Source organism: Oryctolagus cuniculus, chromosome 3 (assembly GCF_964237555.1).
Source record: "Oryctolagus cuniculus chromosome 3, mOryCun1.1, whole genome shotgun sequence".
NCBI classification, from domain to species: Eukaryota; Metazoa; Chordata; class Mammalia; order Lagomorpha; family Leporidae; genus Oryctolagus; species Oryctolagus cuniculus.
The window spans coordinates 86,407,411-86,415,178 of NC_091434.1; the positions used below are offsets into that span (position 1 = coordinate 86,407,411).

Consider the following 7,768-nt stretch of genomic DNA (forward strand, 5'->3'; position numbering starts at 1 on the left):
GGCTCCTGCACCCATGTGGGAGACCTGGAAGAAGCTCCTGGCTCCTGCCTTTGGATTGGCACAGCTCCAGTGGTTGCAGCCAACTGGGGAGTAAACCAGCTGATAGAAGACCTCTCTCTCTCTCTCTGTCTCTCTCTCTGTCTCTCTCTCTCTGCCTCTCCTCGTTCTGTGTAACCCTGACTTTCAAATAAATAAATAAATCTTAAAAAAAAAAGTCCCGAGCGAGCGAGATGGAGATTCTCGGAAGGTTGAGTGTCGTTTGCGGTGCCCAAGAGAGTCGAGCTGTGTTCCTCTGAAGCCTGGTGGTGAGACCCACTCATGTCTCAGCATTTCTCCAGGACCAGCCTTTCCCAGGATGGTGTGGAGTGCAGCATATTTCCCTGTCACCAAGTTGCCACTCTGGTTCCAAGGCTGCATCCCTCCACTGGACTGGCGGGAGAGTTTCAGTGTTTTGCTCCTGGGCTCGCTTCCAGCTGCTTATTTGAATCCATGCTCTGCAATGGACTACTGCTTGGCTGCAGTTCTGTCTCTTCATAGTCACTGGGGCCTTGGACAAGTTGTTACTGACTATGTGCATGGGGGTGCTCCACAGAAAGCTGCCAAGGCAGGCCTTCTGGCACTCTCGGCTTTAACCTTTGCTGCCCTTTGTTGTTTCAACTACCACAATGTGGGCATCTGCAAAGCTGTCGCCATGCCGTGGAAGTTCAGACCTTCCTGACTTAATGCCTTAAGAATTGATTTTATGCCTCTGCTCTGTCATGCATTCAACTCACCAAAAGGAGGAAGTAACAGATTAAGGCCATGGGTGTACAAACTTGTCCCAATCACATGGTTATTTTCAGAATTTAATCACTGAGAAAAAGATTTGAGAATTGCTAGCTAGTAAGTTGCGAGACTGAGTTCTGCATTCTGGTAAGTTGTCGCCCAGTTTCTCATGAGACTCGCAGTGTAACTAAGAATTGTCTATGAGCATTTGCCTTTTAATTTCTCAATCTCTTAAAGGGAACTGAGCTTTACTACTATCAGTACAAGATCAGACTCTTACATAGTTGTCCTAGGAATAAAGGACAAAGGGAAAGACTTAATTCATGAGTAAAGATCATGGAAAATTAGTGCTGAATATTTGCAAACCTCCCTCTCTGTTCAGATGATAGCAGCTCCTGATGGTTACATGTCCCCAGGGAAACCTTGAAATTAGGAAATGCTGATAACGCATATTACAGATTTCTAAATCCCACGAAGAAAACTTAGAAAACGTCATCTAAAGAAGTTCCATTTGGAAAGAGGTCCTCCTGGTAGATGTATTAAAATACTTCAAATTCTAAACTGAGACTTAATGCTCAAATGTTTGACTTATCCTAAAATAATCTGTGCATAAATATACACTGTAAGTAATTGTTATTTCCCACTGTGTCAATCTTGAGAAAATGCATTCATTGAAAAGAATTTTTTAAAATAAAATGTATAATAAAAAATGTGTTCTATTTTTTAAAAATAAATAAATAAATAAATGTAAATAAAGTCAATTATCTGGGCAATGTTTTGAAGTAATGAATTCTGAGGATTTGTGGGAGGAAGAAATAGATTTTAAGAAATTTGCAATGATGCCCATGATTGACCTTAGACTAATAAAGAGTTTTGACAAATAGAGTTAAAACTCTGAAATGGACAATTACCAGAGAGAAGTTTGTGATCCCACAAAACAAGGATTTCAGTTTAGATTTTATCTTGATCAAATGAGTCTTAAAGGAGTAAGCTGACAGTAGAACATACCATTGTCATTCCATATCTGGATGTTGCTGTTTACATTGCTTTGTTGAGCCTACATCTTCCTAGTAGGTTTATGTTGAACATTTGTGTTAATGCTCAAGTCAGTGTCAGAGGCCATGGATACTGAAAACTGACTTCCTGTTTTCATTTGACTTCTTTCATGGATCTACTTCCTTGTCTTGATTAATAAGCAAAACCTGAAAAATCTATGAAAAGAAATGTTTTGTGTTTTATCTAGAAATAATACAGAAAATATTGCTGTTATTTTTGGTAAATAAAATTAATTTTGTATAGTTTATTTCAATATAAATAAAATTTGAATTTTTTCAAAAAAAGTCAAAAATAAAAAAGCAAAAAAGCAATCTCATTTCCAATAGCTACAAAAAATATGAAAGGGTAAATTTAAATAAATAAATTTAAATAAATTAAAGAGGTGAAATAAATATACAATGGAAACTATAAATAATTGAAAAAAAAAACTAAAGAGGACATAAATAAATGGAGAACACCCTATGTTCTGGGATTAGAAGAATCAGTATCATTATATGTGCAAACTACCCAAAATAATTTACAGAGTCAATGCAATCTCTTGTCAAAATCTCATTCATATTTTTCAAAAGACTAAAAACTAATAAAATTTTACTGGTATCACAAAAGACCTCAAATGCCCCAAATAATCTTGAGTAAAAATAACACTATCTGACTTAAAAATATATATTATAAAGACACAATAATTAAAAAAGCATGAGATTGCCATAAAAACAGGTCCATAGACCAATGGAACAGAATAGTGAACCTAGAAGTAAACTCATGCATGTAATACCAATTGATCTTTGACCAAAGTGGTAAAATTATTCATTGGAAAAAGGATAATGTTTTCAATTAATATTGCTGGGAAAATTAGACATCCACATGCAGGCACATGAAACCAGACTCCTGTCCAACCATGTATGAAAATCAACTCAAAATAGATTACAGATTTAAATGTAAGACCTGAAACTCTGAAACTACTAGAATAAAACACAGGGAAAACATGGAACATTGAAATGGGAATAGATTTTTTTCTATATCAAATCCCAAAAGACATAACTCAAAAGAGAAAGTAGGCAAATGGAATTTCATCTAAGTATCAATCAAGACAGTGAAGAGACAACTTATGGAGTGGGAATTCAAGTTATGTTCATGATAAGAGGTTAATATTGAGAATATATAAGGAACTCAATGCTATCACCACCACAATCCCCAATAAACAACCCAATCTCCAATTAAAAAATGGGTAGTAGATTTAAGCAGACATTTGTCAAAGGGTGACATACAAATGGTCAATGGATAAATGAAACATACTCAACATCACTAATCATTAGAGAAATGCAAACCAAAAATAGAGAGATACCACTTCATTCCAGTTATATTGGCTGTTATCAAGAAGGCAAAAGATAATAGCTGTTGGCTAGGATATGAGAATAGAGAAGACTTGCACACCATTGGTGGGAATATAAATTAGTACAGCCATTGTGGAAAACAGTATTGAGGTTCCTCAAGATACTAAAAATAACCATGATATGATCCAGCAATCTCACTACTAGAATGTCCAAGGAAAATGAAATCCATCTGTTGACACACTTGCACTCTTATTTTATTACAGCAGTATTCACATAGCCAAGAAATGTAAATAATCTGAATATCCATACACTAATGAATAATTAAAGAAAAGGTGGTACATAAGCACAGTGGACAATATGTTACTCAACCTTAAAAGAGAATAAAATCTTGGAATTTGCAAAAACATGGATGGAACTGGAGGTCATTCTATTTAATGAAGTACACCCAGCACAGAAAAGCAAGAATCACATGATCTTACTCACTGTGGAGTATAAAATAAAAGGTGACCTCAAAGAGTTTAAAAGTAAAATGAGGGGCCTGCATTGTAGCATAATGGCTTCAAGTCCAAGATGTTCCATTTCTGATCCAGTTCCCTTTAATGCACTTAGGAAAGCAGCAGCAGATGACCCAAGTCCTATTTATGTGGGAAACACAGATGAAGCTCCTGGCTCCTGGCTTTGGCCTGGCCCAGCGGCCATTTGGGGAGTGAATCAGCAGAAGGAAAATCTCTCTGTTGCTCCTCTCCCCTCCCAACTCTACCCTTCAAATAAATAAAATAAATCATAATAAAAGGTAAAATGGTGGTTGCCAGAGACTGAGGAGGGAAGAAGGATGGAAGGGTGGGGACAAGTTGATTGAAGTATACTAGGTATGGATAGTAGTAATACATTCATATGTTATATATTTCCATAAGAGAGAAGCAAGCTGGAATATAAGATTTTGAATGTTTTCATCCTAAAGAAATGTTAAATATTTGAAGGAAAAAGAAATTTGCCCATATTAGATACTACAAATTAAGTATCTGTATCAAAACATTACCTACTGCCTCAGAAATGTAATTCTTATATATATATATATCCATTAATATATGTATAAAATTAAAAACGTCACACATCATGAAGAATATTTGAATACTCACTTTTTTTTATTATAAATCCCTTCTTTATCACTAGTTACCCCATTTCAGAGAATTCAACAGATTAGTCTTTTTGTTTTCTCTTTAGAATTAGATAAATAATCCAGAACTTTGTTCATAACCCCAAACAAAGTCAGAGATTCAATGGTAGTAAAATTCAATAGAATTGTCTGATATATCTTTAGATACATTGAGAACAGTTAACAGAAGATATTTGGACTACTCTTTCGAAGTTGATTTTGAGAAGGATGTAGGAAATTGTAATTGCTGTGGCCCCAAAATGAAATTATCTGGGATGTTTTCAAAGGAGAAATGTTTGAATGTGTTTGTTATAGCTTTATAAATGAAGTAATGATGTGTGCAATGAGCTGGCACAAAGCCCATGAAATTTTGGCTTTGTAAAGCAAGCTGCAGAATATAGAATGAAGTAAGGATCTTGTAATGATGTCAAGGAGTGAACATCATTTTTAACTTTCTTCTGTTTCAACTTATATATAAATTAACTTATTTCACTGGCCTCAAACAGCATTTTACTTAAAATAATAGTAAAACAGGTGCTGGCGCTGTGGCATACCAGATAAAGCCACCCACCACCTGTAGTGCTGGCATCCTATATGGGCGCCCATTAGACTTCCAATCTAGCTCTCTACTATGGCCTGGGAAAGCGGTGGAAGATGGACCGAGTCCTTGGACCCCTACACCCACATGGGAGACCTGGAGAAAGCTCCAGGTTCCTGGCTTCATGTTGGTCAAACTCTGACCATCACAACCATTTAAAGAGTGAACCAGCGGATGGAAGACCTTTCTCTCTCTCTGCCTCTGCCTTTCTGTAACTGCCTTTCAAACAAAAAAAAAATCAATCTTTTAAAAAATAGTAAAGCAGACGGCGGCGCAGGATTCAGGGTTGCTGGTGTCCAGTCTATGGAGTCAGGAGGTGCCCACGGCTTCGCGGAGGCAGGTGTTGGTGCAGGGGTAGGGGCCGCTGTCCCGCCAGGATGTTACCGGGTTTGGCTGCTGTGGCCCACAGATGTAGCTGGTCTTCTCTTAACTGGCTCCATCTGTGCTGCAGGGCAGTGGCCCGCGGCTCCAGTGACAGCCAGGAATGGCAGAATTTAGTGACTTTTGGGTAAAGATTTGGTCACAGAATATTTATCATTCTGTGCTGAGAGCCAGGATAGAAAGGGGCCCAAATGATAAAATTCTGGTTTTAGGTTTGTTTTGTAATTTTTAACTGGCCTATCAAGTAATGATTGCCTAGTGTTTTTTTTTTTTCACAGATAAATTAGCAAATATTATATATTTTTTTAAACTTTTATTTAATGAATATAGATTTCCAAAGTACAGCTTATGGATTACTGTCGCTCCCCCTCTTCGTGGAGGAACGACACAGGACCCTGCGTTGTTCTTTTTTTTTTTTTTTTTTTTTTTTTTTGACAGGCAGAGTGGACAGTGAGAGAGAGAGACAGAGAGAAAGGTCTTCCTTTGCTGTTGGTTCACCCTCCAATGGCCGCCACGGCCGGCGCGCTGCGGCCGGCGCACCGCGCTGATCTGATGGCAGGAGCCAGGAGCCAGGTGCTTTTCCTGGTCTCCCATGGGGTGCAGGGCCCAAGCACCTGGGCCATCCTCCACTGCACTCCCTGGCCACAGCAGAGGGCTGGCCTGGAAGAGGGGCAACCGGGACAGAATCCAGCTCCCCGACCGGGACTAGAACCCGGTGTGCCGGCGCTGCTAGGCGGAGGATTAGCCTAGTGAGCCGCGGCGCCGGCCCTGCGTTGTTCTTTTGTCTGCTCGGCCCTTCGCGGGTTTGCTGCTGGTCCTTCCCGGTTGGCAGCCGACCCTCCACCTCCGTGGAGGGGCGGTTCCCCCCGCCACTTTCCCCACTTCCGCGGGGGAGCGGCACACTGCCGGCCGGCTCTCTCGGGGGCTGCTCAGATGTTATTCGGATGTTCCCCTTAGATGTTCCTGGTGCATGTTGTCTCTCTCCTCCTTTATAGTCCTCTTCCACCAATCCCAACTCTGCTACCCACACGCTGAGCAAGCTGCTCTCCTCCAATCAGGAGCAGGATCAGCTCCTGCAGCTTACTCGTCGAACTGGAGGCAGCTGTGTAGAAGTTGTTTACTCCTCTCCCAGCACCATATTGTGGGAGAGCAGATGCATAGAATAAGTCTTAATTCCAGTAACTTAGTCTAGTCCAAGTTGATCCCCACAGATTACAATGGCTTCCCCCCCATAACGTCCCTCCCACCCGCAACCCTCCCCTTTCCCACTCCCTCTCCCCTTCCATTCACATCAAGATTCATTTTCGATTCTCTTTATATACAGAAGATCAGTTTAGCATACATTCAGTAAAGATTTCAACAGTTTGCTCCGACACAGAAACATAAAGTGAAAAATACTGTTTGAGTACTAGTTATAGCATTAAATCTCAATGTACAGCACACTAAGGACAAAGATCCTACATGAGGAGTAAGTGCACAGTGACTCCTGTTGTTGACTTAACAAATTGACACTCTTGTTTATGGCCTCAGTAATCACCCTAGGCTCTTGTCATGAGCTGCCAAGGCTATGGAAGCCCCCTGGGTTCACTGACTCTGATAATTTTTAGACAAGGCCATGGTCAAAGTGGAAGTTCTCTCCTCCCTTCAGAGAAAGGTACCTCCTTCTTTGATGACCTGTTCTTTCCACTGGGATCTCACTCGCGGAGATCTTTCATTATATTTTTAGAATTGTATATGTAAACTATATTGAATATGTTAAAAACTAAAACACCATAAATAATAAACAAGTAACTGCCATTTTTTTGAAAACGTGGTATGTACTGAATCTTGTATCCACTACACATTTAATGTACAAAGCAACACTATGCAGTGCATACAATTATTATCATGCATACTTTACTTGAAAACTGAAGCTAATTAGCCTGTTCAGGTGGTAGAGCTGGAATTTCAAACCAGAAATCTCAGTTCTTGGACATTATGCCAGGGAATACCTTTCCCCATCTTTTCTCTAATGCATTCATCAAACCATCACAAGCATTAGGATTGATGACTATGTCTTTAGCACCACCCAAACCACTTTTCTCTCAATGTAGCACATACCAGCTGAGAGGTTAAGAGAAAACAGCCTAATTGAATCTATTCACATTAATGTAGGAAATTTTAGTCATTAAACCCCTTCAAAAGCATTTTTATTTTTAAAGAGGATCCTTGTTAAAACAAATTAACCTCTTATTGGTAAAACACCCAGTTGTGTAAAACCATCAAGTTAAATAATTTAGGAATGAGAGAGGGAAATATTTCAAGCAGAGGTTGTGTTCTTCTTTAAATTATTCCTGTTTTGATGCAGGAAATCGACTTCTGCATGTTCCAATCCAACTTTTTGTGTTCAGGTTTGTTGTTTTTCCCTGCTGTTCTAAATTGCTGTAAAAGTGGGGATCCTGGATAAGAAATGGAAGGTAGAAAAAATGGGCAAAGAAATAA

General features: G+C 39.3%; 1 pseudogene; it reads left to right on the forward strand.

The window, feature by feature from the left end:
- The first annotated feature begins 230 nt into the window (after window positions 1-230).
- On the forward strand, window positions 231-1,072 carry LOC100354779 (succinate dehydrogenase [ubiquinone] cytochrome b small subunit, mitochondrial pseudogene; annotated as a pseudogene).
- Window positions 1,073-7,768: the final 6,696 nt, after the last annotated feature.